The sequence below is a fragment of the Salmo salar genome, chromosome 07 (assembly GCF_965601325.2).
Source record: "Salmo salar chromosome 07, fSalSal1, whole genome shotgun sequence".
NCBI classification, from domain to species: domain Eukaryota; kingdom Metazoa; phylum Chordata; class Actinopteri; order Salmoniformes; family Salmonidae; genus Salmo; species Salmo salar.
In genome coordinates, this window is record NC_138297.1 from 19200640 (window position 1) to 19222342 (window position 21703).

General features: G+C 41.9%; 1 pseudogene across 1 annotated transcript; it reads left to right on the plus strand.

Moving 5' to 3' along the window:
- The first annotated feature begins 1428 nt into the window (after window positions 1-1428).
- On the plus strand, window positions 1429-16989 carry LOC106608609 (ATP-dependent RNA helicase DHX15-like; annotated as a pseudogene). Its single transcript, XR_014392881.1, has 3 exons — window positions 1429-2812; window positions 8288-8455; window positions 9136-16989. The product of XR_014392881.1 is annotated as an ATP-dependent RNA helicase DHX15-like (transcript).
- Window positions 16990-21703: the final 4714 nt, after the last annotated feature.

Below are 21703 nucleotides of genomic sequence, written 5' to 3' on the forward strand. Positions count from 1 at the left end.
CACCCACGACCCCACTGGGCACAGTGATGTACAGTGCCTTGCGAAAGTATTCACCCCCCTTGGCATTTTTCCTATTTTGTTGCCTTACAACCTGGAATTAAAATAGTTAGGGGGGGTGGGAATCATTTGATTTACATAACATGCCTAACACTTTGAAGATGCTAAATATTTGTGAAACAAACAAGAAATAAGACAAAAAAAACAACACTTTGTAGAGCCACCTTTTGCAGCAATTACAGCTACAAGTCTCTTGGGGTATGTCTCTATAAGCTTGGCACATCAAGCCACTGGGATTTCTGCCCATTCAAGGCAAAACTGCTCCAGCTCCTTCAAGTTGGATGCGTTCCTGCTGGTGTACAGCAATCTTTAAGTCATACCACAGATTCTCAATTGGATTGAGGTCTGGGCTTTGACTAGGCCATTCCAAGACATTTAAATGTTTCCCCTTAAACCACTCGAGTGTTGCTTTAGCAGCATGCTTAGGGTCATTGTCCTGCTGGAAGGTGAACCTCTGTCCCAGCCTCAAATCTCTGGAAGACTGAAACAGGTTTCCCTCAAGGATTTCCCTGTATTTAGCGCCATCTATCACTTCTTCAATTCTGACCAGTTTCCCAGTCCCTGCCGATGAAAAACATCCCCACAGCACGATGCCACGTACCTTATTCCATATGTTTGGGGAGTCTCCCACATGCCTTTTGGCAAACACCAAACGTGTTTGCTTATTTGTTTCTTTAAGCAAGGGCTTTTTTCTGTCCACTCTTCCGTAAAGCCCAGCTCTGTGGAGTGTACAAGCTTAAAGTGGTCCTTTGGAGCTTTGCAGCTCCTTTAGGGTTATCTTTGGTCTCTTTGTTGCATCTCTGATTAAATGCCCTTCTTGCCTGGTCTGTGAGTTTTGGTGGGCGGCCCTCTCTTGGCAGGTTTGCTGTGTTGCCATATTCTTTCCATTTTTTCAATAACGGATTTAAATGGTGCTCCGTGGGATGTTCAAAGTTTTGGATATTTTTTATAACCCAAGCCTGATCTGTACTTCTCCACAACTTTGTCCCTGACCTGTTTGGAGAGCTCCTTGGTCTTCATGGTGCCACTTGCTTGGTGGTGCCCCTTGCGTAGTGGTTTTGCAGACTCTGGGGCCTTTCAGAACAGGTGTATATATACACACTGAGATCATGTGACACTTAGATTGCACACATGTGGACTTTATTTAACTAATTATGTGACTTCTGAAGGTAATTGGTTGCACCAGATCTTTTTAGGGGCTTCATAGCAAAGGGGGTGAATACATATGCACGCACCACTTTTCTGTTTAAAAAAATCTATAATTTAATCATGTTATTTTTCCCCATTTCATTTCACCAATTTGGACTATTTTGTGAATGTCCATTACATGAAATCCAAATTAAAATCCATTTAAATTACAGGTTGTAATGCAACAAAATAGGAAAAACGCCAAGGGGGGTGAATACTTTTGCAAGGCACTATTGAAAAAAAGAGGGATAGCAAAAGGAGCTGGAGGTGTCAGTCAGTTAATATTTGTCAGGCAGGAAACATTTGTGTCTACAGTAAATTAATGAGTTTATAGGCTAGTCTCAGCAGGACCAATGTGCTGTGGCAGTAATTGCACTTTAGGCTTGCCATAGCAGAATGCTCCTCATTGAGATGAATCCGATACTTTTGAATGGGGGGAAAGGGAATTTAACTAGCTAGCTGTTTGGACACACCACACATTTATAATGGGTAGTAGTCAGGGAGAAAAGTGCGCTATGCCAATTGAGTCAGCAGTGGAACCTAGGCCTAGCGTCGCACAGGCAACCAAGTGCAGGGGTTCGTTAAACACTCAACTTTCACCAGTTAAGTCCATGACGGAGCACGCTTTGACGTGAGGCGGCTCCGAGCAAGTTGTGGGAGGGCGGGAGGTGTTTGATGCAGTCTTGATGTACGAGTGCTTTTCCGCTTGGGTGCAAGACCAGGGCTTTCCCTCTCTTAATTACTCAGGCCCAGATTGAGTGGTTAGGAGGACACTTTGCCTTTGGTCTCTTTCTGCACCACCGCTTAAAGAGTTTGAGTCAGATGCAGGCTAGTTTCATAGATGCCCTTTTGCCAACAAGTTTGAGTAAATATACTTTTTTGGGGGGGGTTGCAGCCCCTTTCCATGCCCCTCCTCTCATCCCTTTGGTTGACTTTCAGTTATGCAGTACACAGCTCATCAAATAGCCAAACTCAGTCCTGCGCAAAGCAGAAAGCCATCCCTCCTTCACACTCTCCCACCTCCCTTCACCTCCTGTTCCAATATGCACCTATATGCCCTGTGAAGTGCTCTCTCGGACCTTGTTCCTCTCTGTGGGAACTGATTAAATCGTACCTATGGGTGGTTGTGTTGGAGTCCATACCAACTTCGTTTAGTCCCACAGTGTTTCGTGTGACCCACGGAGGCTAGGAAGGCGGCCGAGGAGTCAAAGAGAAGGTTCACCCACATTGATGAAAATCACCTGACCCTCCTCAACGTCTATCACACCTTCAAACAGTGTATGTGTCCTTCACTAAAATGTCCATGTAACCCAGGACTAGACTAAAATCTGTCTCCGGTAAACCAACCTTAATGTCACCTGACATAAATCTCTCGCCTCTCAGAGACCACGAGTTGACGCAGTGGTGCTACGACAACTTTGTGAACTACCGGTCGCTGACAAACGTGCACCAGCAGCTGTCCCGGATCATGGACCTCTTCAACCTTCCCCGCTGCAGCACAGAGTTCACCATCAGACACTACTATATCAACATTCACAGAGCACTGGTCACTGGATTCTTCATGCAGGTCAGTGCTCACCGGCCAAACAGAGAAAGGGCCCAGAGGGTTCTGTCTCAGTATGTGTCATCTTGCTTGACGGTGCCATCATGTTCCCCAACAACACAGCACTTGGTTTTGACCTTTAGGCAGAAGTACCTTGTTCCCAAAACATCACAGACCAGAGTATGTAGATTAGTCAGCTACACCATAGCTGTGTCCAAATACTCATACTAACCGCACTAGCCGTACTATTTGTGACTTAAATTGAGTATGTAGTATGCTTACTGGTCATAGTATGGATTGAGTTTGTATGCAAAAAGTTCCCGGATGTCGTACTAAATTCACCAAAATATGAAGTATACACACAGTGGACAGTATTTCTGTACTTTTAGGGCCCATAATGCAATTCTTCAGGAAATGGGCACAGCTTCACAATATTTCCAGATTTGAAGAAAATATGCAGCCGAAGTCCGACGAGCGGATACAAATGAATTGCTTTAACTAATTATGACAAATGTTAAGAAAATGTTGAGCAATGTAATAAAGTAATTACTTTTCAAATAAGTTACGCTACACGTTATGTTGGCTGACAATGTGCTGTATGCTCATCCTCACGAACCGCATAGCATATCATTACAGCAGTAGGTACTACTGGTATGTTAGCTAGCTACCTCGTTAGTTGGCTAATAATACATTGAACTTGCCAGTATATTAACTATATGCTATCTAACTAGCTATCCAACGTTTATTGACTTGATTATTCATGTCATTCTTAGCTCAGTGGTATAGTCGTTGTGCGTTCAATGGACATAAATTTGCTCTGGCTATCTACTCCAATTTCAGAGCACTCTCGTCTGAGTGTGCCAGAGCGCAGAATAACTGATGAAGAAACGCTCAACACCCGTTTAATATGGCCGGTGTCAGTAAACTTCAGCAAAAAAAGCATAATTAAATTGTTGCCAGCAGCACAGTTACAGTGACCAAGGCTCTGGATAACGTGGAAACAGCCTAACCAGATCTGCTATGGTGAGTAAAATGGTCAGAGTGAGGTATTTTGTCATTTGTGTCTGAAAGTAGCTAGCCAGTTAGCTTGTGTGCTTGACTTCAGTGCAGTTGTGATGGTCAGAACGCTCGGCTCAACCCTACCCTCTCGGCCAGTGTGCGCACTGAACGCTCCGAGAGGGGAAACGCTCAGAATTTACGAATGGACAATCTGACAACGCTCTGAATTTAAGAATGCCCAGAGCACACTCTGACACTCAAGATTGAATTTACCAACACAAAAATGACTAGCTAGTAATTTGTTATGCTAGCAAGAGGTTGCATAGCAACAGAATCAAGTTCCGGTAGACAAGCATAGCGCTAGTATGCTCAACTGAAAGGATACTGTTTGTTTACAATATACTAAAATTAACTAATAGTAAATAGTAGATACTGTATACACTCATTAAGTATGTAGTATATTAGTCTGGGTATTCGAACACAGCCCTAGTCAATGAGTGTGCAAAACATGTTTTTTCCATTACAGACTGACCAAGTGAAGCCAGGTGAAAGCTACGATCCCTTGTTGATGTCACCAGTTAAATCCACTTCAAAATCAGTGTAGATGAATGGGAGGAGACAGGTTAAATAAAGATTTTTAAGCCTTGAGACAATTGAGACATGGATTGTGTTGGTGTGCCATTCAGAGGGTGAATGGACAAGACAAAAGATTGAAGTTCCTTTGAATGGTTCTGGTTGTAGGTGCTAGGCATACTGGTTTGAGTGTGTCAAAAACTGCAAAGCTGCTGGGTTTTTCATGGTCAACAGTTTCCTATGTCTATCAAGAATGATCCACACCCCAAAGGACATCCAGCCAACTTGACATAACTGTGGGAAGCATTGGAGTCAACATGGGCCAATATCCCTGTGGAATGCTTTCGACAACTTGTAGTACGAGTGCCCTTGCCTCTTGTCACAAACTGTTGCAAGCTGATGAGGAACCTCTGGCTGGAGACTGCATCCTGTTAGAGACGCATTCAGTTTATTAGGTACACCTGTTTAGTACTGGGTCGGACCCCCCTTTGCCTCCAGAACAGCCGGAATTCTTCAGGGCATTCAACAAGGTGTCAGAAACGTTCCACAGGGATGTTGGTCCATGCAGACGGGATGGCATCATGCAGTTGCTGCAGATTGGAGGGCAATACATTCATGCTGTGAACAGCCTGTTCCATCTCATCCCAAAGATGGTCTATTGGGTTGAGGTCTGGGGACTGACCAGGCCACCCAAGTAAACTGAACTCGATGTCATGTTCCAGGCGATGTTTTTCCACTCCTCAATTGTCCCAGGAGGGTGGACGTTTCTGGATCCGGCGTGCCTGGCAACGACGATCATACCACGCTCAACGTCACTTAGGTCACTCTTCTTGTCCATTTTAATGTTCAATCGAACTGTAACTGAATGCCTCGATGCCTGTCTGCCAGCTTTATATTGCAAGCCATGGCCACATGACTCACTGACTGTAGAAGTGATCCATTTTCGTGAACGGTGTAGTGAATCTAATAAACTAGCCGGTGCGTCTAGTTAAGCTTATGAACACCGGAATAATGACACACACCATGTAGACACAGTGTTCATTAAATGTACTGTTTGGTGAAAAACAAATATGCCCATATACAGGCTATAGCACTTTCCAAAACAAGATACCGGATACTTCAGAATTTTGGCAATGAAGCCCTTTATCTACTTCCCCAGAGTAAGATGAACTCATGGATACCATTTTTATGTATCTGCATCCAGTATGAAGTAAGTTAAATAGGTTACATTCAGTCACAAAAAGCTAACTTTGCTAGCTAGCTTATCACTTCACCCTAAAACTTTATTTGTTTAATGCAAACCATAACGCAAAGTATGCTGATTGGCTGCAAAAACATTAACTGGGTTACATGACTGGTATTTCACTTTCTTGACAAACTGTTGCATGTGAGAGGAGTGTCTTGAGAGTGAAGTCTGCAACCAGTCTTAAAGCAATATACACACAATATCCCATAATGACAAATCGACAACAGGTTTAGAAATCTTTGCAAATCTATAAAAAATAAAAAACTGAAACACCTTATTTACATAAGTATTCAGACCCTTTGCTATGAGACTCGAAATTGAGCTCAGGTGCATCCTGTTTCCATTGATCATCCTTGAGATGCATCTACAACTTGGAGTCCACCTATGGTAAATGATTGGACATGATTTGTTAAGTCACACACCTGTCTAAGGTCCCACAGTTGACAGTGCATGTCAGAGCAAAAACCAAGCCATGAGGTCAAGGGAATTGTTCGTTGAGCCCCGAGGCACAGATCTGGGGAAGGGTACCAAAACATTTCTACAGCATTGAGGGTCCATTCTTAAATGGAAGATGTTTGGAACCTCCAAGATTCTTCCTAGAGCTGGCCCCCCGGCCAAACTGAGCAATCGGGGGAGAAGAGCATTAGTCAGGGAGGTGACCAAGTGCCTGATGGTCACTCTGACAGAGCTCTAGAGTTAATCTGTGGAGATGGGAGAACCTTCCAGAAGAACAACCATCTCTGCAGCATCCCACCAATCAGGCCTTTATGGTAGAGTGGCCAGACGGAAGCCACTCCTCAGTAAAAGGCACATGACAACCTGCTTGAAGTTTGCCAAAAGGCACCTAAAGACTCTCAAACCATGAGAAACTAAGTGTAGATTATCTGGTCTGATGAAATCAAGATTGAACTCCTTGGCCTGAATGCCAAACATCACGTCTGGAGGAAACCTGGCACCATCCCTACGGTGAAGTATGGTGGTGGTAGCATCATGCTGTGGGGATGTTCTTCAGCAGTCGGGACTGGGAGACTAGTCAAGATCGAGGGAAAGATGAATGGAGCAAAGTACAGAGAGCTCCAGAGCACTCAGGGCCTCAGACCGGGGCGAAGGTTCACCTTACAACAGGACAATGACCCTGAGCACACAGCCAAGACTATGCAGGAGTGGCTTCGGGACAAGTGTCTGAATGTCCAATGAGTGGCCCAGCCAGAGCCCGGACTTGAACACGATCGAACATCTCTGGAGAGACTTGAAAATAGCTGTGCCGCAACGCTCCCCACACAACCTGACAGAGCTTGAGAGGATCTGCAGAGAAGAATTGGAGAAACTCCCCAAACACAGGTGTGCCAAGCTTTTAGCGTCATACCCAAGAAGACTCAAGGCTGTAATCGCTGCCAAAGGTGCTTCAACAAAGTACTGAGTAAAGGGTCTAAATGCTTATGTAAATGTGACATGAGTTTTATTTTTAATAAATGAGCAAAAAAAAATTAAAACCTGTTTTTGCTTTATCAGTATGGGGTATTGTGTGTAGATTGAGGGAAAAAGCAATTTTGTAACGTAACAAAATGTGGGAAAAGTCAAGGGGGTCTGAATACTTTCCTTCGACACTGTACATCTTGATTTACCAAGTTTATCAATAGAGATTTACCATTGAAATCAAATTATTACCATTATGTTGTTATATTAGTTAAAACAAAGTTCCATTTGGTTTATTAAAAAATGGAATAATCTCTGGACCAACTGTTGTCATCAAAGTGTTCTATTGTAATGCTATTGAATATCGGCATAAAATAGACAGACATCGGCCTCCTTGACCCCCACCCCCATTTTTTATATATATATATTTTTTGAATCTGTATCGGCCTGCAAAAAAAATGCATATCAGTCGTTGTAACACAACAAGTCAAGATACTTATTGTAATGGATAGCCTCCCCTAGGTGTACACACACAGGCGCTACCAGTTAAACACATAATAAGAAATCAAGTCAATTTGCTGCCCACTCAGGGAAAATAAATGACATTTTGTTGAAAGTCCATTTCCGGAGGGAACCTGAAAACATGCGACCTGACAAGTTGAATTACGACATTAATATTTAAATATTTGTCAACATTAACCTTTATCACAAAGACAAATTTGTAGCTCATGTTGCAGTTTAGGGGCGTTTGAACGCGCGTCTTTGTTCCGAGAGGGCTTTATTGAGACTGATTGCCCTGGTTAATCGCAACAGCCGTCGTCTGCATATTAAAGTACCACGAAAGGAAACAAGAAAACTCACCGCCCTCTTAACTTGGCAAAGTTTAAATCGCCTACGCCCAGAGCTGGCGCTTTCCCCCCCTTTTCTGTGGAATTGATTGTGTTCATTGTACATCAAGGTAGGCACTACATTCCATGAGGTCAGTGTTGTTCAACCGTGCTTGTCCTATTTGGCATCAAGTATCCTACATGGTAATAACTGTTCGATTGTTGCATCACTTCAGGCTAGAAAACAAACCTACAGAGCAGGATCGCTCGGTCAGGAAACGTGTTAAATGCGTATGGACTTTATGATATACTGTATGGGTTGGATTTTGATAATACAGGTCTGTGGAAGTGATCTTGACATGTACTGTAGTTAGTCTTGTGTGCCCTGTCTGGCTCATATCTAGCCTACTTTTTCCTGTCTGTCTGTGTGTCTACCAGGTAGCCCATTTGGAGCACACAGGCCACTACCTGACGGTGAAGGACAACCAGGTGGTCCAGCTGCACCAGTCCTGTGCGCGACCACAAGCCGGAGTTGGTGATATACAATGAGTTTGTGCTGACCACCAAGAACTACATCCGCACCTGCACCGACATCAAACCAGAGTGGTATTTAGAAAACATATGTGTATTGTTTGCATTGTTAGGTATACTGCACTGTTGGAGCTAGAAACATAAGCATTTCGCTGCACCTCTCTGTAAAATACGTGTACGCGACCAATAAAATTAGATTTGGTAAGCTGTCAGCAGCTTACGGGCTGCCTAGCCCTATATCCATCTTGTCTAGTGAGTGTGTGCAGGCCTATAGTCAGTCCTCTCCTAGATTCTGCTAGGTGTGTGTCTATGTGCTTGCCTGCAGTCAACCTGCCTGCTCCGATATTCCTCTAGACCTGTGAGAATGTGTGTGTACACGTGTGTGAACAAGCAGTCAGCCTGCTCCTTGTGTGTGTGTGTGTGTGTGTGTGTGTGTGTGTGTGTGTGTGTGTGTGTGTGTGTGTGTGTGTGTGTGTGTGTGTGTGTGTGTGAGAGAGAGAGAGAGACAGTGTGCACATTGTTGGATTACGTGGGTGTTTGTTCATCTGTCTGTGTGTGCTTGCGCATTTATGTTTCGGATGAAGTGTCTGCGGCAATCTCTGTGTCCGAACGCGGGAGAGAAAGCCTTCTCTCTCTCTCTCTCTCTCTCTCACACACACACACACACACACACACACACACACACACACACACACACACACACACACACACACACACACGTCATGACTAATATGTTTACTTGTCTCCTTTCCCAGGCTGGTGAAAATCGCCCCGCAGTACTAAGAGATGGATAACTTCCCCAACTGTGAAGCCAAGAGACAGTTGGAGCGCATCGTCGCTAAACTCTCAACCAAGGAATACTCTGTACTAACACTATAGTGTGCATGAGAACAATACCATCACCACCAGCACTCAGGAACTCTTCATCTGAGCCTTCAATTTTCTGATTTGTTTAATGTCGTTTTTTTTTAACCACCTGTGGTCATTGTGATTAACAGGTGGTTGGCATTGCGGTTGATCCGGGTTGGGAGTGAGCGGTCAACACCATTACCGTCATTGACCATGTTAAAGCATGACCATTTATGTAGATGTTGACATTCCTCTTCAGAACGTGTCAACTCTTACCAAAATGTACTTAGGTACAGAATGTCCATGCTAATTCGTTGAACAAACGTTGATATCAATTAAAGGAAAAAATACATCTCAGCTTTGACGGTTTAGAACCCACCGTCTTGCTTGTCCAGACAAGAGGGGGGGGGGGGGGGGGAGCTCAGAAGGTTGAAATATTAAATATATTTTAATAGCAGCAAAGCAGGAAGTGTACCCATCAATATCGGCTTTGATCGTATGATTCAACCCAAATGACATTACAAAAAAATACATTCCAGGTGTGTTCATAAATTAAATCTGGAGTACCAGAGAGTGCGCTCTGGGCGTTCGTAAATTCAGAGCTTTGTCAGATTGCCCGTTCATAAATTCAGAGCATTTCGCTCTCAGAGCGCACACTGGACACTCTGGTCGAGGAGTAGGGTTGACCCAAGCATTCTGACCTCGCAGCGGTAGTCAAGCACTCAAGCTAACTGGCTAATGTTGGCTAGCTACTTCCAGGCACAAATTAGAGAACAGCTGACTCTGACAATTTTACTCACCCTAGCAGAGATGGTTAGGCTGTTTTTATGTTATGCAGATCCTTGGTGACTAACTGTGCTGCTGGCAACAATTTAATTACACTTTTTTGTCGATGTTTACTGACACTGGCCATATTCACCCGGTGTTGAGCATTCGTAAATTCATTAAATCAGTTATTCTGCACTCTGGCAAACTCAGGCGAGAGTGCTCTGAAATCGGAGTAGATAGCCAGAGCGAATTTACAAACGCACCCTCCATTGCATGAGCGGCAGCAGTTAGCATATTTTAAATGAACCTTCTACATTACCATGGAAATGATTGCGTCACAATACCAGGCAGTCATTGCAAGTGTACCCATGAGTTTATCAGTCAAATTGTCAGGATTAGAGGTTCCAAGCCATTCTATTTCAATGTATGCTACTGCTGCATTGTGGGAGGTGTTGCCTAGGCAACCAAAGACTTGTTTGCTACAACATCTTGCTTGTTTCCGCAAGGGGGAGGCTATATGGACACGCCTGGTGACCAACATTTATGACGTAAGTCGCACAGCGAGAGTTGAGGGGACGAACGGATTCAGTTATAAAGCTCCCTTTTCTGATCATCACTTGATTTCCCTGAATTTACAAGCTACTAAAAAAAATAAAAGGTACTTGAGGATATTGGAAATTAAACAACACACTTCTTAAAGATCCTATTCTTATTGGAAACATCAAATCGTTAGCCAAAGATATTGTTGCAAGAAAAGACTTGGGAATTTTTCTAATATAAAGTCAGAGTTGTAGCCATTAAATATGCCAAAGAGCTGATGCACTTAAAGAAACTTAGAGAAAGAGAGTTGATCAGCACGCTTGACAGTTTTCTAAAGAAAGATAATCTATCTCAAGAAGAGTCTGTATTTAAATCTTTACAACTAGATTTAGAACAGCTTTACACAGATCTGGCAAAGGATGCCTTTGTCAGATCAAGAGCTAAATGGATTGAAGAGGGAAGAAACACTAGTTACTTTTTTGCACTTGAAAAGAGAAACTACAAAAGAAAGTCTAACTGCACTCAAAATGAAGGATACGTAATGCAAAGATCCCATTACAATCTACATTTTTCAATTCCTTTTATGAAAACCTTTACAACTCACAATTTCAGGAAGATAGTTGTGAAAGCTACATTTGCCACATTCAGAATTATGTCCCTGTAATTGATGATTTCCATTCAGTTTGCAATTCACCTATGTCAATTGAAGAAATTAGAGGCTCTGGATTCAATGAAAAAATGGGAAATCTCCTGGCCTAGATGGCCTGTCAGTTGAATTCTATAGGCAGTTTTGGGAGTTACTAGAAGACCCTATTTTTAAGATGTTTCAAGATTGCTTTAAAAATGGGGAAATGGTCTCCACTATGAAACAGGGCCTTATTATTTCAGTGATTCCGAAGCCCAATAAAGACCCTTCTCTGACAATTGGAGACCAATTACTTTAAATTAAATACTGACTACAAATCGACTGCTCTTGTTTATGCCAAAAGATTAAAGAATGGAATAGATACCATTATAAATGAGACTCAAACAGGATTTATGAAGGGCCGTCACATAAGCTCTAACATTCGTTTAGTCTCGGACCTTCTAGATTATTCAGATGCAATTAATTCAGATGCGGTTGTCTTATTTTTGGACTTCTGTAAAGCCTGACACAATTGAACATGAATTTCTCTTAGGTCACTTACAATTTTCACTGAAACCAAAAAGTTTATCAAAGTCATTCGCATGTTTTACAAAGATATAAATAGTTCTGTGTTTCTAAACCTTAATACATCCAAAAGATTCACTATCAACAGAAGTGTACGACAGGGATGCCCATTTTCGCCATTTTTATTCATTTTGGTTATGGAACGTCTATCTCTAGATTTTCTGAATAATGCAAATCTGCATGTCATAACCATTTTTAACAAAGAAATCAACATTTCCCAACTGCCTGATGATACTGCTCTTTTTTAATAGACAAAGACCAGGTCGCCCATGCCCTTAACGATATCACTGCATTCTCTATTGCATCAGGATTAAAACGGAATGTTTCTATGTGAAATCTTATGTTTATAAACTCAGCAAAAAAAGAAACGTCCCTTTTTCAGGACCCGGTCTTTCAAAGATAATTTGAAAATCCAAATAACTACACAGATCTTCATTGTAAAGGGTTTAAACACTGGTTTCCCATGCTTGTTCGATGAACCATAAACAATTAATGATCATGCACCTGTGGAACGGTCGTTAAGACACTAACAGCTTACAGACAGTAGGCAATTAAGGTCACAGTTATGAAAACTTAGGACACTAAAGAGGCCTTCCTACTGACTCTGAAAAACACCAAAAGAAAGATGCCCAGGGTCCCTGCTCATCTGCATGAACGTGCCTTAGGCATGCTGCAAGGAGGCATGAGGACTGCAGATGTGGCCAAGGTAATACATTTCAATTTCCGTACTGTGAGACGCCTAAGACAGTGCTACAGGGAGACAGGATGGACAGCTGATCATCCTCGCAATGGCAGACCACGTGTAACAACACCTGCACAGGATCGGTACATCAGAACATCACACCTGTGGGACAGGTACAGGCAACAACAACTGCCTGAGTTACACCAGGAACGCACAATCCCTCCATCAGTGCTCAGACTGTCCGCAATAGGCTGAGAGAGGCTGGACTCAGGGCTTGTAGGCTGTTGTAAGGCAGGTCCTCACCAGACATCACCAGCAACAACGTCGCCTATGTGCACAAACCCAACGTCGCTGGACCAGACAGGACTGGCAAAAAGTGCTCTTCACTGACGAGTCACGGTTTCGTCTAACCAGGGGTGATGGTTGGATTCGCGTTTATCGTCGAAGGAATGAGAGTTGGAGTGGGATCGATTTGGAGGTGGAGGGTCCGTCATGGTCTGGGGCGGTGTGTCACATCATCGGACTGAGCTTGTTTGCAGGCAATCTTAACGCTGTGTGTTACAGGGAAGACATCCTCCTGCAGGCTCATCCTGACATGACCCTCCAGCATGACAATCCCACCAGCCATACTGCTCGTTCTGTGCATGATTTCCTGCAAGACAGGAATGTCAAAGTTCTGCCATGGCCATCGAAGAGCCCGGATCTCAATCCCATTGACCACGTCTGGGACCTGTTGGATCGGAGGGTGAGGGCTAGGACCATTCCCCCCAGAAATGTCCGGGACCTTGCAGGTGCATTGGTGGAAGAGTGGAGTAACGTCTCACAGCAAGAACTGGCAAATCTGGTACAGTCCATGAGGAGGAGATGCACTGCAGTACTTAATGCAGCTGGTGGCCACACCAGATACCGACTGTTACTTTTGATTTTGACCCCTCCTTTGTTCAGGGACACATTATTCAATTTCTGTTAGTCACATGTCTCTGGAACTTGTTCAGTTTATATCTCAGTTGTTGAATCTTATGTTCATACAAATATTTACACATGTTAAGTTTGCTGAAAATAAAACGCAGTTGACAGTGAGAGGACGTTTCTATTTTTGTTGAGTTTGAGTCTGATGAAGTAGAAAGTATTCCTATAAAAGGACTGTGTTAAATATTTAGGAATACTTCTGTCAAAAAACCACTTAGTCAGACAACATGTGAATTTCTCTCCTTAAATTAAGAAAACCAAAAATATATTTAATAATTGGCTACAACGGGATCTTTCTATACTTGGGAGAGTTCTTCTGTCCAAGGCAGAGGGACTGTCTCACTTTGTGTACCCCTCATTATCTTTATTTGTAAATCCTTCTATGTGTAAAGAGATCAACGAGACTCTTGACTTCATCTGGAAAATAAGTCAAACTAAACAAGTCAGGCCTCTCTAATAAAAGAGCTGAAGGCAGTCTGGAAGTGTTGGATTTTGTTGACATAAATAACACTTTCAAGATCAACTGGTTGAAAGGATGTTTGCTCAATATGGTATTTCATTCCCAATAATGTGTTTAATAAGTTGGGAGGTCTTAGATTTGTACTGTAATGTAATTATATTCCTGAAAGATTACCTGCTAAATTGGCTAGGTTTCACCAACAAGCTTTAATGTCCTGGAAAATGAAAGCTCTTTTGTGGAATAATTCAGACGTAACTCCAAGGAATAAGTCATTGTTCTACCCCAGCTATCCTGAGAGGAATATTGACTTTGTTCTTGAGGTTTTTGACAACAGGGGTGATATTCGTACATAGGAACAATTTATAACATTGAATGAGTTTCCAATACCTTTCAGAGAGTTTATTTCTGTGATCAAAGCCATTCCCAGTGGTCTAACTACACTAATGAAAACTCATTTTAGCTTTGTTGATGATCACAAAGCTTATTCAGAACTCAGTTTGGAAGGCGTGGGCTTACTTGAGAAATCTTGTTGTAATATATAAAACAAATTCTCCATTCACGGAACCAACTTACGCCTAGAGGAAACATTTTCGGGAACATGTTTATTCCTGACATTGTCTGGAAAAAAAGCTTGGTTAAGGCCTTACAAATATTGTATATCAAACAAATTTAAGGAAGTGCACTTTAAAATTCTACATAGAATTACATTGATATATCCTATGTTGTCCAAATTTGTGGCTATTGATGACATGTGTTTTCACTTGTTCTTTGAATGTAAATTTGTGTCCGAATTTTGGGAAAATCTTGCAGAATACTTATTTACCATTATGAACACTACCCATGTTTTTTTCAACATGAAGGAATGTTACTATTGCAATAACAAGACCATTGAAATTGTGTTTTTTTATTTTTATTCTTGTTGCCAAATATTTTACCTTCTTCGGGATCAGTGTCCCTTCCACGGGAAATTTCCCAGGACATACAGTTGAAGTCGGAAGTTTACATACACTTAGGTTGGAGTCTTTAAAACTCATTTTTCAACCACTCCACAAATGTCTTGTTAACAAACTAGAGTTCTGGCAAGTCGGGTTAGTACATCTACTTTGTGCATGACACAAGTAATTTTTCCAACAATTGGTTACAGACAGATGATTTCACTTATTCACTGTATCACAATTCCAGTGGGTCAGATGTTTACATACACTAAGTTGGCTGTGCCTTTAAACAGCTTGGACAATTCCAGAAAATTATGTCACGGCTTTAGAAGCTTCTGATAGGCTAATTGACATAATTTGAGTCAATTGGAGGTGTACCTGTGGATGTATTTCAAGGCCTACCTTCAAACTCAGTGCCTCTTTGCTTGACATCATAGGAAAATCAAAAGAAATCAGCCAAGACATCAGAAAATAATATTGTAGACCTCCACAAGTCTGGTTCATCCTTGGGAGCAATTTCCAAACGCCTGAAGGTACCACATTCATTTGTAAAAACAATAGTACGCAAGTATAAACACCATGGGACCACGCAGCCATCATACCGCTCAGGAAGGAGACGCGTTCTGTCCCCTAGAGATGAACGTACTTTTGTGCGAAAAGTGCAAATCAATCCCAGAACAACAGCAAAGGACCTTGTGAAGTTGCTGGAGGAAACAGGTACAAAAGTATCTATATCCACAGTAAAACGAGTCCTATATCGACATAACTTGAAAGGCTGCTCAGAAAGGAAGAAGCCACTGCTCCAAAACCGCCATAAACAATCCAGACTACGGTTTGCAACTGCACATGGGAACAAAGATTGTACTTTTTGGAGAAATGTCCTCTGGTCTGATGAAACAAAAATAGAACTGTTTGGCCATAATGACCATCGTTATGTTTGGAGGAAAAAGGGGGATGCTTGCAAGCCTAAAAACACCATCCCAACCGTGAAGCACGGGGGTGGCAGCATCATGTTGTGGGGGTGCTTTGCTGCAGGAGGGACTGGTGCACTTCACAAAAACGATGGCATCATGAGGATGGAAAATGATGTGGCTATATTGAAGCAACATCTCAAGACGTCATTCAGGAAGTTAAAGCTTGGTTGCAAATGGGTCTTCCAAATGGACAATGACCCCAAGCATACTTCCAAAGTTGTGGCAAAATGGCTTAAGGACAACAAGTCAAGGTATTGGAGTGACCATCACAAAGCCCTGACTTCAATCCTATAGAAAATGTGTGGGCAGAACTGAAAAAGTGTGTGCGAGCAAGGAGGCCTACAAACCTGACTCAGTTACACCAGCTCTGTCAGGAGGAATGGCCCAAAACTCACCCAACTTATTGTGGGAAGCTTGTGGAAGGCTATCCAAAACGTTTGACCCAAGTTAAACAATTTAAAGGCAATGCTACCAAATACTAATTGAGTGTATGTAAACTTCTGACCCACTGGGAATGTGATGAAAGAAATAAAAGCTGAAATAAATCATTCTCTCTACTATTATTCTGACATTTCGCATTCTTGAAATAGTGGTGATCCTAACTGACCTAAGACAGGGAATTTTTACTAGGATTAAATGTCAGGAATTGTGAAAAACTGAGTTTAAATGTATTTGGCTAAGGTGTATGTAAACTTCCGACTTAAACTGTATCTGATATTGGCAGAAAGCTTAAATTCTTGTTAATCTAACTGCACTGTCCAATTTACAGTAGCTATGACAGTGAAATAATACCATGCTATTGTTTGAGGAGAGTGCACAATTTTGAACATAAAAAGTTATTAATAAACAAATTAGGTATGTTTGGGCAGTCTTGATACAAAACTTTGAATGGAAATGCAATAGTTCATTGGATCAGTCTATAACATGCATATCCTTGCTTCAGGGCCTGAGCTACAGGCAGTTAGACTAAAGTATGTAATTTCAGGCGAAAATTGGGTTAAAAAAGGGTGGATCCTTAAGAGGATTTATTCAAACAAAACTTCCAGAATTATATACCAAAATTATACATTTTTGATTGAATTATCTGGCTAAGACATTATCCCTAGTGAATAACAATATCTTCCTGAATCATTATAATGAGATTCTTTCAGATAATTCCAGATATCGTTGTTAGTTTGAAAGTAATCAGAGATTGGTTAATTAAAAATGTTTGAGAGCGAAATCGATATGAAAATGTATTTTTATCTCTCTTGGAGTGGTAGGATCATAGGATGCATAAAATGTTTCACGTTTTTGGCAAGCCACTGACGAGGCTGCATAATCATTAAACAGGACCCATAAACATTCCCTAAACATTCTTCAGTACACTTCCTAATTCGTCATCAGGATTGGACAACTAGTTCTTATGATCAAACTTTGAACAGAAATGAACCAAACATTTCTTTACTTCCCTATTCAAGGAAGTTGGATAAGCCCTGGAGAAGTTTCTTCGAGAGCTCCCCTGTCATCCTATGGGTCAGGAGCCCAAATAAAGCACGCTGCAGTGTGAGGCAGAGCATAAAGCCACAAGGAATTGGGCGTCAGGAGGACTCCTCAGTGAAGACAGCCATGAAGCCGGGGCTGTCCCACAGGCTGAGGTCAGCCCAGGTCCCAAATAAGGCTAGTCCAACTGGGAGAGCATCTTGGGTCCTTTCACCCCTGAAGGCTCCCTCATGGTTGCTTTGGGTTAGGGGCGTTTCACAGCGTGTGTTCAAGGCAGCTTCGACTGGCTCTGTCTGAGCTCGTTGACTTCCATAAAATCTCAGTATTATTCAGAGTTAAAGCCTCCTGACAGTTATATGAACTTTAGCGTTTTAGTCCCCCCATGGTGGATTTTGCTTTAAGAAAAATGTCAATGGTTGTGGATATGGTCTTTGAAATTTACTGCTTATTTTCGAATATGGTGCTTTATAAACTGGCCATTGCGGGACATTTCGCTTGTGACATTTATCTTCCTGTCCCTCATTGCATATTCTCAGTTGGTCTGCGTAGGTGGTCTAGTTTCCACCGGCTCACATCTGCCATTTCAGTTACTTTGTCCATTTGTTTAAAAAAATATTAAAAATCTGCCTTTGTGTCTTGTGTTGCTGGGCAAAAACATAAGCGTTTGCAGCGTCACAGTTGATGTTTATGCAGCGGACTGTACGAGAACACGGTTTGCCAGGGCACCCAGGGGGTCTTTTTGTTTTAGTTCCATGTTGATCCATTAATCGTAGATGAGGACCACCTTTGGCATAATATACATCTCAGCCGTGCGTGCCCGAGAAGGGATGAGTCTTGTACGATGAGGCATGACTGAGAAAGACATGGGAACTTCATAACCGGCCCTTAGCATTTGCCCCGATTTGACATTTCAAAGCGAAGTCAACTAAGTGGGGAGGAGCAGTTGAAGTGTTCTCTGAGCTGTCTTTATTAGCGAGAGGAGAGGAATATGGCTTCCTATATATGACTGAGGGAGTTGCTATGGCTTGCGCAATATGCAAGGCAGGAGATTAGCATGTTTATTTTGATATTTTCAGACTGTTGGGAGGCAAGCGGTTCAGTCTTTAAATAGGCTGCTTTTTGCAAAGGAAAGTAAATGTAACCATGAAAATGGTGCCAGGGAGATTAGCACCCCTAACTGAAGCCAATAGAAAAGCCATTAGTTTAAGCTGATCTGGAAATTATATGGTATTGATCCTTGGGTAGCTAAGAGCATTTTTCATTCTCAATATTTCCAATTGATCCATTCTGTCATACATAATTACAAAAGAAAAATCTAAAAATCATTTTATTAGTGAGTGGCTAATGAATCACAGTGAAAGCAAAACATATTTAACCAATTTCCTTTTTAGACCCATTCACCGTATGTCCTTTTTCTAGTGTGTACAGCATTGTCTTACGTCAGTCAGACGTTTGTTGCGTTAGAATGACGCCATCAAATCGGAAGACAATGGCGTGTACAGTTCATTCCAATGGTGAAATGTGTTTTAGGTAAACACAGATGTTTTCAATGATTGTGTCTGAATTGTAATTGCATGACAACATGGCCCGTCCACGTACTAGCTGATATTTTCAACAACAAAAAATAAAATCACATAAATCTATGCCTAGGCATTTATGCATGATCGAAGTTCAGTAATCTCATGTTTCAATAGAAAAGGAGTTGTATAATTTCAGCAAATGCATTTTTTAGAGGCTTAACCTTGAGTCCTGGGTGATAAGAAGCCATGGATGCATTATTATGTAGAGGAAGGAGATTGCCTGGGCATCACTGTTCACCCAACCCTCACCTGCTGACACAGTCATTCTCAGCCTTTGCTGATGTGCCCCCTTTTGAATGTGACAGAGGACAGGCACCGTTCAAGAGCTGTCTTCAAACATAACTTCCCAAAATCACAAACTCTGAGACAAATGTACTGATGGAATGGCTTTGTTCCCCACTAGCCAATCGGCACACAAATCACCAGTTTGTATGGGAACGACTGCTTTTCTGGACCTCCCATGGGGCGCTGGATGGAGGCCTCATCAGTTTGGGCGTTGGGCGGCGGGCGGGGCTGGGAGGGGGGTATTTTCCACTAGCCTTTCCTCCCGGACAGGTGTCTTATCTCCATCACGCAGCACAAGAGCAGCCAATCTCACAGGAAGATGGCGACTGGAATGTGACAAATCCATCTGTTCTGGTTTGAATGTGTATGCTAATTTGAAGTAATAGCCTCTCTGGTGACAGTGAGACGGAACAATTCAATCATGCCATCTGACAGTCGCTTGCCAGCCTTTTCTGTGATATATATATATACACACATACATATATATATGCATGAACCACTGTGTTACGCCTGAGATTGGCTAGTGTCTTCAGAAAGTATTCACACCTCTTGACTTTTTCCACATTTTGTTGTGTTACAAAGTGGGATTGAAATGGAGTTGTCATTTTTTGTCAATGATCTACACAAAATACTCTGTCAAAGTAGAAAAAAAATCTAACTTTTATTAATGGAAAACAGTAGTATGTTTTGATTAGATAAGTATACACACCGCTGAGTCAATACATGTTAGAATTACCTTTGGCAGCGATTACAGCTGTGAGTCTTTCTGGGTAAAGTTTACGAGCTTTGCACACCTGGATTGTACAATATTTGTACATTCTTTTAAAAAATCTTTAAGCTCTCAAGTTGGTTGTTGATCATTGCCAGACAGACAGATTTTCAAGCCGATTTAAGTCAAATCTGTAACTAGGCCACTCGGGAGCATTCACTGTTGTCGAGGTAAGCAACTCCAGCGTATATTTGGCCTTGTGTTTTAGATAATTGTCCTGCTGAAAGGTGAACGTGTCCCAGGGTCTGTTGGAAAGCAGACTGAACCAAGTTTTCCTCTAGGATTTTTCTTGTGCTTAGCTCTATTCTGTTTTTTTTTTTTAATCCTAAAAACTCCCTAGTCATTGCCGATGACAAGCATACACATAACATGATGCAGCTTACACCATGCTTGAAAATATGAAGAGTGGTACTCAGTGATGTGTTGTTGGATTTTCCCCCAAAAATTAATTTACATTTTAAATGTAACCTTTATTTAACTAGACAAGTCAGTTAAGAACAAATTCTTATTTACAATGATGGCCTACCGGGGAACAGTGGGTTAACTTTGTCCCTTGTCAGCTTGGGGATTCGATCCAGCAACGTTTCGGTTACTGGCCCAACACTCTAACCACTAGGCTTCCTGCATGTATTCAGGACAAAAAGTTTATTTCTTTGTCACATCTGTAGCAGTATTCCTTTAGTGACTTAAACAGGATGCATGTTTTGGAATAGTTTTTTATTCTGCACAGGCTTCCTTTTTTTCACTGTAATTTACAGGTATGTTAGTATTGTGCAGTAACTACAATGTTGTTGATCCATCCTCAGTTATCACAGCCATTAAACGAACTGTTTTAAAATCACTGTTGGCTTCATGTTGAAATTCCTGAGCGGTTTCCTTCCTCTCCAGCAACTGAGTTTGGAAGAGCGCCTGTATCTTTGCAGTCACTGGGTGTATTGATACACCATCCAAAGTATGTTCACAGAGGGATCTGTGCAGAAAGATCTGTGCTGGCAGGAAAATATATATATTTTTTTATTTCCTCCATAGATAGGTGATATCAGGATATCTACGCTTGTTCACTGGTGTGATCCACTTATGGAAAAACCATGGGAATTATTGAAAACGCACATGATCGCTACATTGTCACCGTGGAATATTACAACCTGTCAATACGATTCTCTGAAAAACAAATATGTCCCTAGAATTAGACAGATCACAGAAAGCAAATATTCAGTATACCAATGGACACTGAAGTGTAGGTAGCGAGTGGTATAGTACACCATTTGTTTTGAAAAAGCTTGCTCAGACTATCGTGATTTCTCTCTGTGCAGCTCCCCGTGCAAATGCACGGTGCGCCGCAATCTTTAAATGAATCTACAGTAGAGGACAGATCATGGAGATTGAGACAGAGCTAAAGAACAAACCACTCTCCCCCCAGTGTTCATTTCGCTTGCATCACTCTTTTTACCCCTCTCTTCTTTCATCGAGGCCTCTTTACTTCTAAGACACTGAATTGGGATAGACAAGGCCACTGCTGACCTGCAAAACGACTAACCAAAATCTAAAACTGACCCTAACCAATCCTTCAACCTTACCATAACCTAATTTTAACAAATTCTGAAATTAAATATTGGTTTGCAGGTCAGGAGTGTCCGTATAACCTTTTACCACTGAATTGGTTAACAAACTACACCGATCAAAAATAAATGATTTTTCCATACACACAAAAAGCTTCTCTCAAATGTTGTGCACAAATTTGTTTACATGCCTGTTAGTGACCATTTCTCCTTTGCCAAGATAATCCATCCACCTGACAGGTGTGGCATATTAAGAAGATG